This window comes from Bos javanicus, chromosome 5, assembly GCF_032452875.1.
Source record: "Bos javanicus breed banteng chromosome 5, ARS-OSU_banteng_1.0, whole genome shotgun sequence".
Classification (NCBI taxonomy): Eukaryota; Metazoa; Chordata; class Mammalia; order Artiodactyla; family Bovidae; genus Bos; species Bos javanicus.
The window spans coordinates 7,294,950-7,316,052 of record NC_083872.1 but is presented as its reverse complement, the minus strand read 5'-3'; the positions used below and the strand labels follow the sequence as shown (position 1 = coordinate 7,316,052).

General features: G+C 43.4%; 1 protein-coding gene across 1 annotated transcript in view; it reads right to left on the bottom strand.

Annotated features, from left to right (window-relative positions):
• NAV3 (neuron navigator 3) overlaps positions 1-16,620 on the bottom strand; it is an 892,841-nt gene extending 876,221 nt beyond the window's left edge. Inside the window, exon 1 of the mRNA XM_061415605.1 lies at positions 16,533-16,620. The gene's annotated coding sequence lies outside the window, so the exon portion shown is untranslated. The remainder of the gene's footprint in view (positions 1-16,532) is intronic.
• Positions 16,621-21,103: the final 4,483 nt, after the last annotated feature.

The following is a 21,103-nucleotide window of genomic DNA, read 5'->3' as shown; positions in this document are numbered from 1 at the left end:
GTGATTCACGTGACTGGCAGAGTAACATATATTCATCATTCGATCTATAGTAACCTCAGCATGAAGGACCAAGGCCTGACTTCATTTTGTTTTACCTGTGACAGATTTTATGAGAAGTTACAAATATTTAAAAGTCCTGCTGTTTAACCTGATGAACTAGGGACACCTCAATTTTCCCTGGAAAGTCAGTGAAATAAAAATACTCCCAGAAAAAACAAATATCATATATTAATACATATATATGGATCCTAGAAAAACGGTACTGATGAGCCTGTTTTCAGGAGAGGAATAGAGACACAGACATAGAGAATAAACTTGTACGAGTGGGAGAAGAAGGTGAGGCACACTGAGAGTAGCACGGACATATATACACTGCTGCTGCTGCTGCTGCTGCTAAGTCGCTTCAGTCGTGTCCGACTCTGTGCGACCCCATAGACGGCAGCCCACCAGGCTCCCCCGTCCCGGGGATTCTCCAGGCAAGAACACTGGAGTGGGTTGCCGTTTCCTTCTCTAATGCATGAAAGTGAAAAGTGAAAGTGAAGTCACTCAGTCGTGTCCGACTCTTCTCGATCCCATGGACTGCAGCCCACCAGACTCCTCCGTCCATGGGGTTGTCCAGGCAAGAGGACTGGAGTGGGGTGCCATTGCCTTCTCCAATATATACACTACCATGCGTAAAACAGAGCTCAGCCCAGTGCTCTGTGATGACTTCAAGAGGTGGGATGGGAGAAGAGGGAGGAGAGGGAGGGAAGCAATATATGTATACGTGTAGCTGATTCACTTGGATGTACAGCAGAAACACAACATTATAACACAATCACCTTCCAGTTAAAAAAATAAGTCACACCCCACATTAAAAAAAATTATCATGGTTATTACCTTAAAAGCTTGCTACAGTAAAAGGGAAGCAAAAACACTTTTCAAAACAGCAAAGAAAAATGTAATCATCAATTAATAAAATGCTAGGAAGTCTCAGTCCACCTTTCCATCTCATAAAAACATTTGCTTTTGTTCACTAACAGAAAGACCAACGATATATGTAATATGTCTTGGTATACAGGAGTTCAAGTGTTAGAATGCTTGTGTCTGTGAAGTGCGTTGTGCTAATACTACATACCGGAGAAGGCAATGGCACCCCACTCCAGTACTCTTGCCTGGAAAATCCCATGGACGGAGGGGCCTTGTGGGCTGCAGTCCATGGGGTCGCTAAGAGTCAGACACAACTGAGCGACTTCACTTTCACTTTTCACTTTCATGCACTGGAGAAGGAAATGGCAACCCACTCCAGTGTTCTTGCCTGGAGAATCCCAGGGATGGGGGAGCCTGGTGGGCTGCCGTCTATGGGGTCACACAGAGTCAGACACAACTGAAGCGACTTAGCAGCAGCAGCAGCAGCAATACTACATACATCAGTATATTCACCAGTTGAAGCATTAATCTGTGTCTCATTCTGAGAAAGATTTATTATGTATAAGTGGTTACTATCAGCTGAACTGTGATACCTAAGGATATGTGAGAGATTTTCAAGTGACCATTCAAACACACGTTTCTGTGGTTATCCACATTTCACTGATAATTGCTCGGCCAGGCCAGCAAAGCCATGCCAAACCCTTACATCATTTTGGTGCCCTAGCTTCCGCTCACATTTCTCTGGACCAACTGAGTCACGGCAGGGGCAGCTCTTTCAATCTCCAACATTCCCTGTGTTCTGTCGATTGCATCACATGAAGACACCATCTTTCCTGATATCCCAACACAATGCTGCTGACTGTGGGGTGGGATTTCAAAAGCCTCACCCAAATGTGGCTAATCCCAGTCAAGGCCCCACACACGCTATTTGCCACAGACTGCCTCATTTTTGCTTTCTACCACATCTCATTTTCTTTTTTTTTTTTTTACATCTCATTTTCTTAAGGACCCTTCTTCAAGCAGATAAACATGACCATCTCAGATTTCAAGACATATGTAACATTCAGCCTATGGCTTTGGGCTTTTATTATAAACTTGAAATGGCCTTCCTAGGTGGTGCAGTGGTAAAGAACCTGCCTGCCAATGCAAAAGGCTTAAGAGAGGTGGGTTCAATCCCTGGGTCAGAAAGATGATCCCCTGGAGAAGGAAATGGCAACCCACTCCAGTATTCTTGCCTGGAGAATCCCATGGACAGAGGAGCCTGGGGGGGCTACAGTCCATAGGGTCGCAAAGAGTGGGACACGACTGAAGCAACTTAGCACATAGAACAATATATGCTGCAACTGACTTTTAAGGACTCTTTCAGTTTTCACATCAAGTTCTTGCTGGACATGTAGTCTTTATTCTTAATAAAATCAAAATGCATAGTAAATGTACACTTAATTATTGTGTACTTAGTATAATAGTTGGGTTCTTTAGCAACAGTAAGTCACCAAATTCTCACATCGATTCTGCAACAGGGGTATTATCATGCCCACTAAGCAGATAAAGAAACTGAGATGCAGAGAAGCTACATAATTTGCCCACACTCACACAACCTATAAGAAGTGTCAGCATATTGTGAAGCCTCAACTCTTAGTTGACACATGGTAGGGCTTCCCTGGTGGCTTAGAGGGTAAAGCGCCCACCTGCATTGTGGGAGACCTGGGTTCAATCCCTGAGTCGGGAAGATTGCCTGGAGAAGGAAATGGCAACCTACTCCAGTACTCTTGCCTGGAAAATCCAATGGACGGAGGAACCTGGGAGGCTGCAGACCAGCGGGTCACAAAGAGTCGGACACGACTGAGCGACTTCACTTTCCTTTATTGCTTTTGCACTGAACAATTTTTTTATTAAGATACTATAATCCTGGTATCTGCTTTTGAAGGGAATTAGACATAAGGCTCCCCTGTTTAACATCCTTCCACAACTGATACTTGCAGAATAAAGTACTAACTCCTTGATCTAGAATGTATACACTTTCTCTGCCTGCCCTTCCAGCTTCATCACGATGCACCCACCCCAACACATATTTTGCTGGTGGGGACTGACTGTACTCTAACTTTTCATGTTCCCTTATGGCTTTGCACACTTTCAGAGTCACATCCCAAAACATCCTCCTCCATTGTGTCCATCTGGCAGGTTCCCACTCATCTTCCATGACTCACTTTGAGCCTCTCCTCTCTGGGCATTCATCCCTGAGGCCCCGCCAGCAGGAGGAACGGTCACCCCCACTCCTGCTCTCCCAGGCGTCCTCGTCACATGTCTAGTATGGCTATGGAAGTTTCACATTAAAACTGTTTGTTAGTCTCTCCAGCAGTGAGATCCTTAAGAACAACTATTTTCTCTGTCATCCCTTTAGCAGTACACATGTTTCAAAAAATAACCAAAGATGGCATAAGTGGCATTATTGGAGGTGAACATCACCTACATATAAGCTCGGGAATTCCAGGACCTTGTGGATGGCAAGACTGAAGAACCAGGAAGACGTTATTTACAGAAAGTCACGTCTATGTCTTAAGAGGAGTTTTAAAAATATATATATATATATATATATATATATATACACACTCAACATGGAACTCTCATTGTACAGCAACTAGACCTGTTAGCGTAGGTCCCAAGTGTGAAGGGCACGATGCTTGTAGGATGCTATGAACAGCTCAGTGTGGCTGGAGTGGAAGGTGAAGGTGGCCAGAAGCGAGAGAGGCAGAGCTAGGTCCTGGAGGCCTGTATGCAATGGTACAGATTAAATTTTGCATGAATGGTTTCCTAACCTTAATGGTTCAAATGACACTTCTTCCATCAAGCACACTGTATTCTCCCATCTGGAGGAAGCCTCCCTCCCTCCTTCATCTGCTCTTCTGCACGGACACATGTTAATCGTCCAAAGAACTAGCCACCTACTTCTTCCTTTGTACAAGGCTTACCTTACCTGCTGAGCATAAGCTCCTTAAGGGCAAAGTCTAGATCCTTTTTCAGGCCACTTACAACCCAGAACACAGCCCAAAGCCTAATACATTGTGGTGTGAAGAATAACACATTCCCTAGGTTCTGAAACTACTTCATAGTAAATTCAGTAGAGTCTATAAGCATGAAAACCAATTTATGATTATACATCACTGCTAAATTTTAAGACAGATTTCAAATAAAATTTCTCTCCGGAATTCCCAACAGTCTAGATCTTCATTTGGGCACACAACTTTGCACAACTAGCCATCTTGTTCTTGATGACACACACATGAAGTCTCAACACAGTCTCTCATCTAGGGTACGTTGTAAGGTTGTATTTGATTCACAATAACTTCCATCAGAAGCTTAGAAGAGATTTCAGATGTCTCCTACTGAAGATGTTGGGGAAGAAAAGGGTTGTGTTATGGGTAAGGGTGATGTGCTTGTGGGGACAAAGAGGAGATATAGTCTTCAGTGAGAAAAAACGTTTAAAGTCATGTATTTGGTCATAAACCACAGCTTAAAATCTACCAATTTTCTGGAAGAAAAAAGAAAAACAGTAACACAACCACACACCCACACCACCCGGCACCAGGCAAAGCAACACTCACTCTCCCAGCACATGAGCAAAGGAATCAACAGGGAAATGATGTTCCTGAAGTTTCACTTATAGACCAAGGACAGCGTAAGGTGCAAGCTAGATGTTAGCATTTTAATTTGAATCAGAGCTAGCATCATCATGCTGAAACATTTCACTGAAGGTATAACCTTCAAACGTGTATCAGACAACTACAGTCATTCCAGAATCATGGCATCTACTACAAGGACACAGCCTCACAACAAAATAAAGCAAATATTGCCTCCTGAGCGCGAATTGCTGCCTTGTATTCTAAAGTATGCTTTATACTTTGCAGGTTATTTTCTGGGAAAATTTCAAAATACATAGACTTTGCCCTGGATTCTGCTATGAGAAGGAGCAGAAGATGGACATTTCTTACTCACTTAATTAAATGGTTGAGAATGGGGGTCCGTGGATGAGCCCATGGTATGCAGCCTTTCTGTGCTGAGACGTTCATCCCAGATGCCACGTCCCTTGGAGCCACACCAACACTAGAGACTTGTAATGTAGGGGATGGATTTCTCAGAGGCAGAAGGAAGAAGCAATCCCACAGCCACACTCACAAAATCATCCTGCGGTATGTCTTCCCCTCCAACCCCTCTACAAGGAAGGAGGGACAGGAGGCAGCTGCCCAATAATGAATATCATCATCAAGGACCATGAACATTTACACAGTACTTCAGAGTTTGAGTCCCTCCATATATATTACTGTAATCTAAATCTAGGTGAACCGAGGTCCACGGGGTGAGCTGGCCAGAGCCATCATCACCCAGTGTAAGGTCCGTACAGGCAATGGACACGCATACAAAGAAATCACCAGAGGCTCAAGTATTCAGATGGTAACAACTAAAAGGCTTTCCTCCTACGAACTCTTCATCCCATGATTAATTCAAACACCGTAAAGTCATCCAGTTAAAACATCAAGACTTTCCATTTCTTTTACAGGCTCACAATTCCTAAGTGCAATTCATATTCTAAAAAGCTCTGCAAATCCAAAGGTTTCACATAACTAGACCTGAAGTAAAATAAGGCTGTAGTCATTATCTCACTGCATCCGTGTTAGTGCCGCTCAGCTGCGTCCAACTCTGCGACCCCATGGACTGTAGCCCTCCAGGCTCCTCTGTCCATGGAATCCTCCAGGCAAGAGTACTGGAGCAGGTAGCCATACCCTTCTCCAGGGGATCTCCCCAACCCAGGGATCAAACCTGGGTCTCCTGCAATGCAGGCACCGGAAGCCCGTATTAGTTTTGTACTGCTGCTGTAATAAGTTACCACTGAAGTAGTAGCTTAAAAAATTTACTGTCTTACAGTTCTGGAGTACAGAGGTGCAACAGTGGGCTCACTGAGCCAAAACCAGAGTGTCAGCAGGACGGCATTCCTGTCTGGAGGCTCGAGGTGACAGTGTTTCCTTGTGTTTGCTGACTTCCGGAGGCCACCTGGATTTCTTCACCCCAACCCCCTTCCTCCATTTCCGAAGGCAGCCAGGTAGCATCTTCTGTCTCCATCACCACAGCTCGTCCTCCCACCACAGCCGGGCAAGGTCCCCTGCTTTCAAGGACCCCTGTGATTACACGGGGCCCATCCAGCATCATGGCCTTATCTCACAGTCCTTAAACCTTAACCACAAATTTCAACTCCTCTTTGGCCATGAAAGGTGATGTATTCACGGGTTCTGGGGATTAGAACATGGACATTTTAGGAAGAGGGCATTATTCTGTCCACTATGCTCACTTATTCTGAATATTCAAGGATTTTCTTACAGAAATAGTCATATGTTACGTCTAGAGAAGCTGTCACAGGTCACACTGGGTTTGTTACATGATATATATACATATACATGCACACACACATATACTCCTGTCTTTCTAAAACATGAGAAAGTGCAAATTCTGAAATATTTCTTGCCCCTAGGCTTTCAGATAAGTGACTGTGACCCGTACTATGATGAATCTATCCAGATGGATCTCTCCCTCCTCATCAGGAACTCCTCTGTCCACCCCTGTCAAAGAAGGAATTGCTCTTCTGGTAGGTCAGACACAAAAACAATGACTGGAGTTTAATTATGAGGGAGCAGGGTCACCACACTTTAAAGACAACAAAACCAAGATCTAGTCCCTCTCTCTTTCTACTTTCTAGTTTTACGTGGTTTTTAAGTTGAAATTAGGACCCCTCTTGGGACATGATCATTTCTTTCTCTTCCTGACTTCCTTCCCAAACTATGGCTAGATCAGAGCATATCAAGACTAAATACATATATATCTGGACGCAAGCCAAGAGTACATGCTCCAAACCACTTCTTTCCAAAGAGACCTGCATCAAGGGTAATTGGCCCCAGCTCAAGCAATTAATAAAGTGGTATTCTGATTACCATTTGGCTGCTATTACCTGCATTTATCTTCCCTAGGGGCCCTGAACAGGGACAAAGGTAATTGACAGAACAGATTCAGGTATGTCTGGGATTCTAACATACTACCTAATCCCCACCTCAATTCTTAAAGCATGCAAGTAGCAAGCACAAATATCAGAAAATTTACTTAAACATTCATAAGATGCATTTCAATTCTGGCATATATATATATATAAAATCTCCCAAGTATGATACAGACATTTGCCCTATAGGGAATACACTGAACAGACACAACTAGCTAGTCAGTTAAAAAATAGGTAATGGCAGAATTTCTAATGCAACTTCCTGTGACATTATTGAGAGTTTATCTGCTGTAGGCAGAAAAGCCTTTGTGGTTATTGAGGCCATACATAGGAGACCTTCAAAAGAGTATTAGCATTCATTAACAGTGTAGAACTCAGGATAACTCTCAATTATGGTAACATAATTTAACTGGATTTGTGTTGAGTGCAGCCTAACCCTAACTTGTAAAGTCCACCATAAATAAGCAGCTAAATACTCTGAAAAAAATTTTAAATTAATTAAGCACATCCCAATTTCCTCTAGGGCAAGGACCTTGTCTTATTCATTTCTGTACCCCTGTTATCCTCATCACAGTACAGAAAGTAATTAATATATACCTAAAACTTTCTCTTAAAAATCATGCTTACTTTATAGAGTAAATTAAAGCCACATCAAGTGTGCAAAGAATATAAAACAAGCACATAAGATGAGTCACATTATCCAACAAAAACCTGCTTAGCAGAAGACATTTATGAAAACACTCCCAGACTCTATACACATCTGCCATATAGCCTTTTCACCGGAAATGAATAGTAGTTTAATTTCTACATCTTCAAAGAACAGAAAAACCAGACATGTTGCTTATCCTCAGCTCTAAAGGCAGTTCTTATCACACACTGTGCTCAAACATAAAAATATCAAGAAGAGCTAGTGACTTCATTATTTTTCTCCTGAGGCTTGTGATGCAACTAATGTGTGATGTCTTGAAAACTAATTTCTGAACATCTACTTACTGGTTTTCCTAAGCCATCTCAGGTGATGCTTGTTCAAATAGCAAACGCACATACCAAGGACCAAAAAAAATCAATTTCAATTCCCAGAGAGCATGATATTGGTACAGGTCAGTGAACACCATCACTGTTTTATACTGAGATAAACTTGGATCTGAAAACATTCTCAGAGGCAAAAGAATCCTATTAGTAACCCTACCTGACAAATTAAAAAGCAAATGTACTAAAACCTTAAGCTCCAAAGAATGAGACTAATGGCTCATTTACGAAAATAATATTCACGCCAATATAAAGGCTCAAAAATCTTACTTCTTAGTGTTCTCCAAGTGCCTAATATCCACTTGTATGTGTGTGAGTCACTCAGTCGTGTCCGACTCTTTGTGACCCCATGGACTGTAGCCCACCAGGCTCTTCTGTCCATGGAATTCTCCAGGCGAGAATACTGAAGTGGGCAGCCATTCATTCTCCAGGGGATCTTCCCGACCCAAGGATTGAACCCAGGTCTCCAATTCAGTCACCCTTTAAATGTTTATGGGATGATAATTTATGTAAATAGCATTAAACAGATCCATGAAGTAAAAAGTGACGTTATGGTCTTTTTTTGGTTTTCCAAATCATGTCATTTTGTATGTACCAAAATGTCATAGTTATACAGAATCTTTTATTCCTATTAGATTCCCTTAAACTTATGAGAAAAAAGTTTGATGTGTACAACCCAGAACTATGCTTAAGGAGGGAAGTGAAGTTGCTCAGTCATATCTGACTCTTTGCGACCCCATGGACTCTAGCCCACCAGGCTCCTCCATTCATGGAATTTTCCAGCCAAGAGTACTGGAGTGGGTTCCATTTCCTTCTACAGAGGATCTTCCTGATCCAGGGATCAAACCTGTGTATCCCACACAGCAGACAGACGCTTTACTGTCTGAGTCTAACAATATTCACAAAAGACCAGAAGTGCAGACAAATTCATGAAGAATGGCTACGTTAGGTAACACCACCAGGGCCTCACTGGGGCATATTTTATTTGAGGCACTTTAATCTTGCCTGGTTAAGAAGATAACAGAAGAAAACGTCTATGGCAATGAAAGCCAAAATTTTAAATGTATTCCTGTGTGTCTGAGGGTCAGGGGAACTCTCTGGGGGATAGCCCAAAAGTAAACTGGGGGATCTCAGGTGGCTCGGTGGTACAGAATCTGCCTGCCAGAGCAGGAAACATGGGTTCAATCCCCAGGCTGGAAAGATCCCATAGAGAAGGAAAGGCAACCCACTCCAGTATTCTTGCCAGGAAAATCCCACGGACAGAGGAGCCTGGCAGGCCATAGTCCATGGTGTCACAAAGAGCAGACACAGTTGAGCGCACACACACTCAAAGTAAACTACAATACTAGCTCAAAGTTTACCTGAGCATCAGCTAAAGCACGTCCCAGCCCTCAACCTCCAGCCCCACCCTCTTAAACAGATCCATTGCCAAATGGAAATGCTGAGATTAGGTTCAAGGTGAGCAATTAATGAAAGAAGAGACACCATGCCTTCTGCCCTCATTTAATTATGGATAATGTCCACAGAAGATTCATTCTGAGGAGTTAAAAGTTTAAAAGGAAGCTAGGATGCCAGAAATTCACTGTGCTAAATGCAGATTTAAACAGCAGTCTCACAGCTAGAATTCTACTAACTGACGCTTCTACCTATAGAACAATCATAACTATTTATACGCTAACAATCTTGAGGCAGTTTAAGGTTTTTATAGTGTTGCTGCATAACAAATTACTCCAAAATTTGGCAGTTTCAAACATTTAATAACTCATGCAGTTCCTATGGGTTATGAATTCAGAAGTTGGCTAGCTAGGTGGTTCTGGCTTGTGGTCTCTCAAAAGGATACAATCAGTATGTTACCAAGGACGGCAGTCATCTGAAGATTTTTACCAGGGCTTAAAAACACCCTCTTCCAAGGCTGATGCTCCAAGTGGTTGGTAACCCAGTGCTGGGGGTCAGCAGAAGGCCTCCCAATCTCTATGGCCAGCTTGAGTATCCTCACAACAGGGCAGCCAGCGTCTCCCAGAACGAGTCATCCAAGAGAGCAAGGCACAAGGGGCAATGTCTTTTACAACTTAGCCACACAAGTCACACACCATCACATCCGCCATATTTCACTGGTCACAGAGAAACACCCTGTAAATGTGGGAAAGTAATAAGAGAATGAATAGCAAAAGGCAAGAATCACTGGGGACCATCTTGGAAGCTGGCTTTTACTATCTTAAAATAAGCTTCCAAATGAAAGACAATGCTCAGTAGAGTTTTAGAACAGTTTATCATAGCCCAGTTTTTTTTTTTTTTAATTTTCCTTCGCCACACTGCATGTCTTGTAGGATGTTAGGTTTCCCGAAGGGAGACTGAACATGGGCCCTTGGCAGTGAAAGCAGAGAATTATCCACTGGACCACCAGGGAATTTCATCTCAAATATGGTAATATGGGATCCTACTGGATAACATCTTTGAGTGCATGCTCAGTAATGTATGACTCTTTGCGACCCCATGGATTGTAGCCTGCCAGACTCCTCTGTCCATGGGATTTTCCAGGCTAGAATACTGGAGTGGGGTGCCATTTTCTCCTCCTGGGGATCTTCCCAACCCAGGGATCGAACCACATCTCCTGCATTGGCAGGTGGATTTCTTACCACCATGCCATGTGGGAAGCCCTAACTTCTTTGAGGGAGACATTTAGTAAATGTCTATTGAACCAAACTAATCCCAACACATTGCTCATGTATCATTTTGTTCACCTGCCATTAAATTCTCAGTGTTATAACGCTATCACTTTAGTATCAATATTCCTGACAATAGTGTCAATATTATTTAAAAGCAGATATTCTGGATTCTCAAAACCAGAGGGAATCAGAATTTCCATGGTCAGAGAATCACAGAACTAGAAAGGATCTTAAGAGGTTGTTACCTAATTTGTTGCAGCGGAACGATGGGTCCTTGGAAACCCACTGTACTTGTCTTTTCTACTTTGGTTTTTAATTTTTTTTTCATTATGGAAAGTTTTGGAAAAAAAGAGGTATACTAACCCAATACATTCACTTTGCAGATGAGAACAACCTCAATATGTAAAGAAATTGACCTATTCAATGCAACTGTTTATACTGGAGCTCACAAAGGAAAAAAAGAAGGATGAAACAAACCTCTAAACAACGTTTTCTCATCAATGAGACTTCAAGCAACTTCATAATTATTCGGCAACCTTCTTTAGCAAAAGTCTGTCGCTTTATGATTAGGGTAATAAGAGGCAGGTGTGGCTTGTGAGCAAACAGCACTGAAACACTGAAGCATAATGTAAGTTTTACGTTTGTCATTTTCTAAGCTGATATAATATAGTACTACTGGAGCTAATCCTGATTTCGAGTTTCAATTTATGAATTTAAAAAAAAATTCTATGGATAATGTTGATACTGAATATAAAATAAGCTTTTCTGGAAATAAGGAGAATTAAACCCTTCCAAATAAATGTATTCTTATCACCCAGGCACCTGGTCATTATTTTCACCTTGAAATTGTCAGGAAAAGCTAAGGTGGGAAGTTGGCACGGGGTGGGGGGAGCAAGAAAAGGGCACAGCTCTTATGTGGACAAATATTATAAAGCACATTCAGACTCAGACGGAAAAAACTCAACAGAAAAAGAACAGGACTTCTGGTAATGCTGTTGTTGTCAAAATGGAACAATAATAATGAATGTGTGCTACATGTCAGAAGCAGTCCTCAATATTATTAGCAACAACCTCTTCCAGTTAGTCTTTACAAAAATCCTTCAACAATTGTTTTACAGAGAAGGAAACTAAGACTCAGATTAGGAAAGGTACGAAAAGTAACCTACATAGTAAGCGCCAGAGCTGGGATTCAAATCCCAACGCAGTCTACTCAAGAAGCCACATCTTTAAGCGCTGTGCAATACTGCCTTAAAATGCATCAATATAATCAGGTAGCCATGGTGTCTGATTCCATCTTAATAAGGTGGCCTAAGATGGAGTTCAATAACGTAAATGTTTCTTTTGATTGGGGAAAAAAACTAATGGTTTGATTTTGTGGTCCTGCTTGTAGCTGTAACACAAGCATGTAAAAGGAACCATTTCTTCCTCAACACTATGCATTCAAACCTACCAAAAGCCAAGTGAGACTGGAGATTTCAAAGGTGCTTCCAGTAGAAAAAATAATGAAAGCTGGATATGAGTTCTGCATATAAATAGCTACAAAGAAAGATTTTAAAATACAGAAACTTTTTTTCAAATCTTCTTGACTATATCTGAACTGTTCTCTATCACTTATCAAAAACACTGACTTCCAGTCTTCTCTCTAGAAAACTCTGGCCCTATGTTGCTGGTGGTGCTTCCAGACCTTGATATCTCCAGGCCCCCGTTAATCATAGAAGCACAACCAGCAATGGTCCCAACTGCCACGGCTCTTACGAAAATGCTGCACAGATTTAAAAAAAGAGGAGCCCTGTACAAACACGGTATAATGAACAAGCCGCTTTTAAATTCTCACAGGGACCAAGCTAATTTTAAAAATTATGATGTTTGGAAAAATACAGTAGTAAACAGATATAAAGACCTCAAGCTTAAAAAGAAAAAAAAAAGACCATTGAGTTACATAACCAACTTGAGTGATGCATTGAATTCAGAATCTATGTTACTGAAGTACTTGTCCTGAGACTTCATCTGGGCCAGAGAAGAAACTCCACCACCTGAGGCACATATCACATATTACTGTTGACAGTCAGACTTAGGAGGAAAAAATGAAGTCTGAGCAGAAAGCTCAGGGGATTTTTTCATACCCTGAGGTCCACTTAACCTAACAGAAAATTACTTTTTTGTTACAAAATGGAGGAGGGGAGGAGGAGATCTTAAATGGTTTAAAAAAAAAAAAAAAAGAATGTATTCCTCACTTGCATTCACATAACTAAAAAGGGTGATACCTGCTGGGATTATTCAGCATATTCAATTATAGGATTACTCACTGAGCACTGACTACCCATACCCACAGAACAGAGAGGACTGTATTTGCCTTTTCCTGAATGGAAGGAAATACTCAGCATCATTACACATATCTCAATGGTATAAGGAAACACTTCCTTTCCTGAGACAGAAGTCTTGTCTGCTGCCTCTGAGCATGTGTGTATGTGTTTTAACATCCACCACTTCTACACATGTACATTTGTATGTATGATTATGTCATATTCACATATATTTGAGAATTCAAAAAAACAGGAAAAAGATCACTATGCCCATTTTTCTTCTGGAAGAAAAACAAAGCTAAGTGACATCTGTCAACAAGGAAGCCACTCCAAGAAGCACTCTGTGATACAGTGAGAAGGGAGGATATAACCTTGGCCTCTTGGCTCCTACTTACAAACACACCTCCCCGACTCTCAACATTTTAAAGTTGACAATGCCTCTCATGTTTGATTGGGTGCTATTCTCACCCTAATTATCCTAGCTATGCACAAAGTTAGATGCACTTCTTTATAAACACTTTTAAATTTAAAAGTATAACTCACTTGTTTTCTGAGAATTTTAGAACATTCAAGTGAACGAGGAGCTAAGGGGAATTGCAAAGGGGGGAACTGCTATTCTGACTAAAGTCAAAAAGTTAACGCCAGTCCAAACCAAGGAGGCAGCACACTTTTCCTATCAAGTCCCTGAATGATGACAAAGTGTGGATATGGGTCCACACTTCAGCTTCCACCCAGGAAAACCATTTCCTGTTGCCATGGGTTACAAGGATGAGTCACTTGCAGCCCTCCAGACAACTTGAGAGATGTCTTATACCAATGTCAGAATTAACAAAATACATTCCTGGTAATTAGTAGTGCTCAGCAATACAGTCTATTAAAATATCAAAAATATCTATTAATCCCTTGAGATGAAAATGTGGACTTGAGGTAAGTAAACTTGAGGGATATTTTTCCTATTATAAAACAGATAACATTCCCAACCTTTCATTAAGTGATCCATATAAACATACAATCACAAGGAGGAGAAAACTGTTTTAGGATCAATGTACTATAAATAAGAGTAATTTATGTCTTGTCACTAACATACCTTTTAACCTCAAATCACACTGGCTTAGTCAGAACAGGCTTTATATTAAATCCTTTACACACACACACACACACACACACACACACACACACACACACACACACGCAATCACATCAAAACACTAAATGTCCAGGAGGGCAAGCCATCTCTTAAACTAAAGAACAACAACAAAAATGAACATTTTATTATACACACAATTAATTACACATGCAAGTTCCAAGCAGCGTGCTAGGATCTTGTAAATGTGTCAGGAGCAACCCACCATACCCAAAGAATGCCAAAAATCAGAAGACAGGTGCAAGCAATCACGTAGGACCATTACTCCTATCAGCATTCACTAGAAGAAAATGTTGTAGGGAAAAACATGCTTTTCAGATATCACTGGCAAGGAGATTTAAGTCTTTTGTAAATATTCATCTGAACAGCATAAATACGACCCCAGATCCGAAAAGTATCAGGTACAGATTTAAGCAGAGGAAAATCCATTTAAAACAGCTGCAGCTTCTTAATTGGCTAAAAACAAAGACACTGTGAGGTGGCGTGGCAATATTTATCTTTTCTTGGTTTCGGTATAGTTTCCATTATACCAGTTTCTCTTCTTCCCGACTGATTCTCTCCTCCAAGATCCTTTATTCTATATTAAAAGTTGAATTTAAAAACAAATGTGCAGACAAAGGAAAAGGAGGCAAGGGGGGCTCTCTAAAAACTGAGACCTTTTTCTGTATAAACTATGAACACCGCTGAAACAGTGGAGGAAAATCATTGCTGAATATTGTTTTCACCCCTGAAATATTTTGACCTCAGGAAAACTTGAGAGCATAACAAGTAGATCTTTTGAGAAACAAAGGAAATCCATATAAATCCTATTTCTGGTAAAAATTGAAGTCATCCTTTTCTCCCTTGGTTTTCACATGATACAGACATCTTAAGTTTCAAAGAAAAATAAAACCATGGTGAAAATCACTTCAACATAAACAAGGTTGAATGGGTTCTATACTACATAGGGGCTCTGTTTTCAAGTAAGTTTAACTTATACCTACTCAGTATGGTTATACACATGCTAAGAACCAAAAGCAAAAATCTCATTTTATTGGATTTTCATGTCTTCAGTACTGAAGTCTGAATCTAGCTATGTATTTTACACTAGAGTTGCTACGCCTTTTCTATTCTTTGGCAGGTCCCAATGTCCTGGCCCCCTACTTGATTTTCTTACCCAGCCTGGAGTTTCGGAAGCAAGCCTCTGAACCTTAGTTATGCTCTATCGACTCATTGTAGGGACTAAGAAGCGCAAAACTGAATGAGGTTTAAAGAGGAGATAATTAAGGTAATAGAAGTTGCATGTTCCTAATCAACTGGGAGAAGAAAACACACCTGTCTCTCGGTTCTCCTAAAATTAAATATCAAAGAGGGAAGAGTCTATCAGTCTAAGAGGGAAGTTCCTCGAGAAGAAAACTAGGGGTTTAAAAAAAAAAAAAAAAAGATTTCTTTACACCCATGGCTTATGTGGATTTAAAACATAAGCAGTCCTTACAATACACGTCCTCCTGCGAGCACTGAAGCGAGCTGCAGAACTCTGATTCTGACATACAGACGCCCAGCTCAGAACGCATTTCTGCAGAATCAAGGGAGATCAATAGACTCAGGAAACAAATATGTTGATGGATGAAGACGAGTCGGGAAACGACCAGGTTGAGGTGGCCACGCTGCAGGTTTCACCGCTCTTCCCATGTTGGAAAAACCAAAGGTTACAAACCATTCCCCTTCCTTTTAAGAGGGAAAGGAGAAAGGGAAACGAGAGGAGGGGGGGAAAGAGATAAGGAAGGAAAGATAATGGAGCCAGCGATGAGAAAAGGAAGAAAGAAATGGGAAGAGGGGGAAGAGAAAGAGAGAAACCCGGAGAGGGGCGGGGGAGTAGGAAGGGAAGCTATGATGCATGGACGCTCGCCAGCCACCCAGCCGAGCGCTCCATCGCCCCCCAAGCCTGCGTCCCTCGCTCGCCCGTCTGGAGACGCGGGGCTCCCCGGTACCGCCGCCCTAGGGCTGACAGCCCTCCCCGCGACCCCTGCACGGCGCACCCAGCGCCCAAATGCCCAAAGTAGCCCGCCGGAGCCCAGCCACCCGAGCCCGCCACTCCCTGGACCGCGCTGGCCGCCCACCCCCGCCCCTACTTCTCCCCGCGCCCCCATCACTAGTCTCAGGGAAAAAGCCAGCGAGAGAACAGAGATGGGAAAAATCAAAGAGGAGGTGGGGGGGGCGACCAAGAAAAAATTATATACATATTATACAATTATATGTAATATATATATATATATATATTTAAATAAGGTGCTCGTGGGTCCTGGGGGAGCAGCAGGGGAGGAGACCCGTGGAAGGCACCTGGGAAGGAGCACGCTGTTGCAAATACCCCGGGCTGCGTGGGGCTGGGCGATTGTCCACAAAAGGAAGTTTGGAGGGAGCGCAGCCGTTTGCCAGGGGAGAGGACGAGATCCGAGCGTTACCTGACTGAGGTCAAGCCGGCGGGCCGCGGAGATCCTCAGGTTTGCGATCCTGAGCCACTTGATCAGGTTACTATGGAAATCGTCTTAAGGAGGAGGGCGGGGGGGAAAGCCAGCAGCCAGGCACATCCTCGTCACCCGCGAAGGGAGCCGCCGGGGCCGCCGAGCGCGGACGCGGGACCGGGCGCGGCGCCTCTGCCGGCCCGGCTCGCTCTTTCTTCGCTCCTCGGCCGGGCCGCGCCTCCCCGCCCCGCGCCGCCGCCGCCGAGCAGCCCGCGGGCCGAGCGAGCCCTCCGCGGCGCGCAGCCGGGAGCGGGAGCGCGAGCGAGCCGCCGCCTGCCGGCCTGGGCGCCGGGCGGCGCTGTCTCCCGGCCGCGCAGCTGGAATTTAAAGAGACAGGCGCGGCGCGAGGTCGGGGCCGCGGCCAGCGAGAGCGGCACACCGGGCGCCCGCCGCCTGCGCCCCCGCCCAGCGGCCCGAGCCAGCCCTGCGAGAAAAGTTTTCTGCGGGGACGTCTGGGGGAGCGCCTGAAACCGGCCCCGGCCTCCTCTCCCTAATGCAGAACACAGGCTGCAAGCAGAGTGATAGGGATTTTTTTTTTTTTCCCCTCCCTGGGAGACTAGCGGGGAAATGATTTGTATGCTCAACAAGTCATGCACCTATTTTCAGCAGCGCTCGTTTCTGTCCTTGTGCAGCGACTTTTTTCAATGAAAGCACCAAGAGACAAATGGAGGGGGTCACTCCTCCTTTTATGTCAGACTCTAAGCGGAGCCGCATGGGTTTGGAAGGAAGGTGGTGGCGGGAAGATATAGCTGTCAAATATCTTGAAAAAAAAAATAATTTTTATTTTTCTCCTCCTCTCAGCTAGCGAAGCACCTCCCTTTCCCTTCCCTCCCAGCCGTGGAGAATACGCACGAAGGTAGAATCCAACCTCTGGTCCAGCATTATCCGACAAATTACATTGCTGCTGGCACCTTTTCTCTATAGCGATGGATGTGTCTATCAGAAAGAAACATCTAGTCTGGCTGGCCCTCTTCAATGCCTAGTGGAAAACCAGTTTTCATTGGGCAGTTCTCACACTGCTATTGTAAATAAGGTTCAGATTTGTGCTATTCCCAACATACAGCCCAGGTAGAAGGTGTTTATAAATTAGATGGTGTAATGCCACCATGGATGTACGAGTAGCAGAGAAATTATGATCCAATTTATTTTACTATTCTAACCACTACCCTTCACTGCTTTATATATAGTAAACAGCCATTGTGGTACAGTTCCACAATGGGGAATAAAAAGCATGGGGATAAAAAACAAGGAGACCCTCCCTGTGGTCTTGTCCAAATCAATCAAGCGGATTTCACAGAGTTACCCTTGCAAAGAGTAGCAGATACTCCATAAACAGGGATGGCACTCTATCGGGTTGGAAGAATGTATTGTCAGAAGGACTGAATCCGGTCAGTCTAGATTATCAACAGCTTGTGGGCAGGAGATATGAATCCTTCTCTTAGACCTTACACATTCTCAGAAGCCCAGCACTCAGCAAGGATGCTACATTCTAACTCGAGTCTTAAATTTCTTCCCTGTCTCTCCCTATGGACTTACCTCCAGTACTGACACCTGTTCCGTGCATCCATTATGCTCTTTTACCCTGCTTTCAGAGTGAGCCTGCAAAAAACAGTAGTCTTATCTAAATCCTCCCGTAGTTCCCCATTTCCTTCAGGGGAATAACCAAATTTTTTACTGTGGCATAGTACAGGGCTTCTCAAACTTTATCATGCATCAAAATGATAACCAGAGGCGCTTATTAAACAAAGATTTCTAGGCCCCGTATTCCTGTTCAACTTTTCCTCTTTAATGGGTTTAGGGTGGGGCAGAATAATCTGTAGTCCTGACAAGATCCCAGCTGATGCATCTGGGACTCATCCTTTTAAAACCATCTTTTATGATGTAGCCCCTGCCTGCTCCTCCTGCTTCATCCTTTACACCTACCCTGCATTTGCTAAGTTGGTCAAACTTACTGATGCCATGCTTTCTCAAACATTCGCTGGTTTCTGCCAGGAATTCCTTCCCCCACTTTCCCCACATCCCCCATCACCACATCTGATAACTTGCTCAACCAGAAAACTCAGGTCCTTCAGGATGCCTCCCTAAGCACTCGTGGGTCCCACATCTGAGTTTACACCACTCCTTGTGCTGCCAGTGCCCGCTTTTCACACCTTAGGTATAACAACTGCACGTTTGTCTGCTTCCTCACTAGACTGGCTGTGCTAAGGGCAGGGACGATAGCTTACTTATTACCTCATCCCCAAGTCCTTAGCACACTGGCCAAGATATTGCAGCTCAATAAATGTGGAGGCGGATAGGGAGAGATAAGGAGAGGAAGATGGACACCATTTTTCATTGTGATGATGGTAAAGACAAAAGACCAAGTGACATAAAGGAAGTAGTAATTCCCTGGTTGCTCAGTTGGTAAAGAATCTGCCTGCAATGCAAGAGACCTGGGTTTGATCCCTGGGTCAGGAAGATCCCCTGGAGAAGGGAATGGCAACCCAGTCCAGTATTCTTTCCTGGAGAATTCCATGGGCAGAGGACTCTGGTGACCTACTGTCTGTGGGGTCTCAAAGAGTCAGACACAATTGAGTGACTAACGCACACAATAATATTAGAAAGGCGGGGGTGGGGAGAATATTTCTGAACTTCTAGCATGTATCAGATGCTGGGATAAATACTTTGCATGTCTGCTATCATAAACAATGTTTGTATCTCCCCAAAATTTGTATGTTGAAACCTAATCTGCAGTGTGATGGTATCTGAAGATGACGACTTTGGGGAGGGCATTAGGTCATGAGGATAGTGCCTCAGAAGTGGAATTTAGTGTCTGTGTGAGATTCCAGAGAGTTCCCTCGGCCCTTTCTCCACAGGAGGACACAGTGAGAAGATGGTCATCTGTGACCTAGGAAGTTTGTCCCCACCCAGCACCAAATCTGGCTTCTTGATCTTGGACTCAGCAGCCTCCAGAACTGTGAGAAATGAACATTTGTCATTTAAACAACCTTGGATATTCTTGTTAGAGCAGGCAGATACTCTTACCTCTCCTATTCCTCAAAGCTACCCTGCAAGATAAACATTACCCGAAAGCTCAGGCGAGGAAAAGTGAGGTCACTTGCTTAACATCACACAAATGTTTGGTGGCTCTTGTGGAGCGAAGGGAGGGAGCTTATGCTTCACTGCCAGCACCACAAAGACAGCTTACCACAGGTATGATGTGTTTAATTTATATCTAAATATTCATGGGTTTTTGTTATTTTGATGAATGCCGCTTGATCTCTCACTCCCCTTCCCATCAGAAGGGACTCTGCCTCAAGGGCTGAGGCCTCAAAGGCTTTACTGATCCTCCCGTGACTCAGCGGTCCACTGAGGCGAGGGGCTTCTCTGACTGCTAGATATCATCTCTGTGAGGCCGTACTCAACCTATGTGTGGTATCCTTCATGTTATATAAATTTGTAACCAACCAACCAAACCAGACAGGTAAACATCCATTATGGTGACAGGGCCAGAGTTCTTCACTTGCCGTTCTTTCCACTATACTACATTTTTATTATAATAGAGGTAAACATTAACTAGCAAGGAAATATGTGAATATTAAAGATATGGTAGATAAAATTATTTGTGCTCCCTCTTTTATATTTAACAGAAGTGACATTTTTCAAAAAGTAGATTTTATAGACGTTTGCGATAAGGCTTCAATGAAAAGTTCAGCTAATGTGTTATAAATAAACCAACTCTCAGAGCTCATAAAACGAGTGTAAATTTGGGAACCATACAAGGACAGAATAAATTAGTACCTCTTTATAGGAATGTTCGTTTTCCATGAATGTTGTCCTTTATGTAGGATTATGCTAAAATCATGACATTCTTACAGCTAGACGGTATCTTTAGGGCAGTAGTTCACATGTTAGCTGCATAGTAAAGTCACTTCTGGAGCATTCAAATAACTCAATGCCCATGCTGCATCTGGAAGCAATTGTATCAGAACCTCCAGGATTGGTATCCAGGCATTAAGAGTGCTGAAACCCACCAGGTAATTCTAATGGACAAGCAGGATTGAGGACCACGTCTGAGACGATCTGCAGCAGACTCCAGTCGTGGCCACTCCTTAGAATCCCCTGGGAAATGTTAAAGGCCACCAAGCCCAGACCCACCTGTAGAGACTCTGATTTGGTTTAGCTGGGGCCCAGTCCTTTCTGCAGCTAAAAGCAACCCCAGGGGAGTCTAATGTTGTGCTCTGTTTGAGGATTATGGTCTTATACCAACGGTTCTCAACACAGAATCCTCAGAACAGCACCAGAGGCATCACCTGGAAACCTGCTGGACATGCAGACTCTCACTCCCACCCCAGATCTGTCGAGTCGGAAATGCTCCTGGTGGGATCCAGAATGTGGTCTTTCCACAAGTCCTCCTGGTTACTCTGATGTGCACTAAAGTGTGGGACCACTGCCTTACAACTTGGGCTTCCCTCCTGGCTCAGTGGTAAAGAACCCACCTGCCAATGCAGGAGATGTGGGTTCGATCCCTG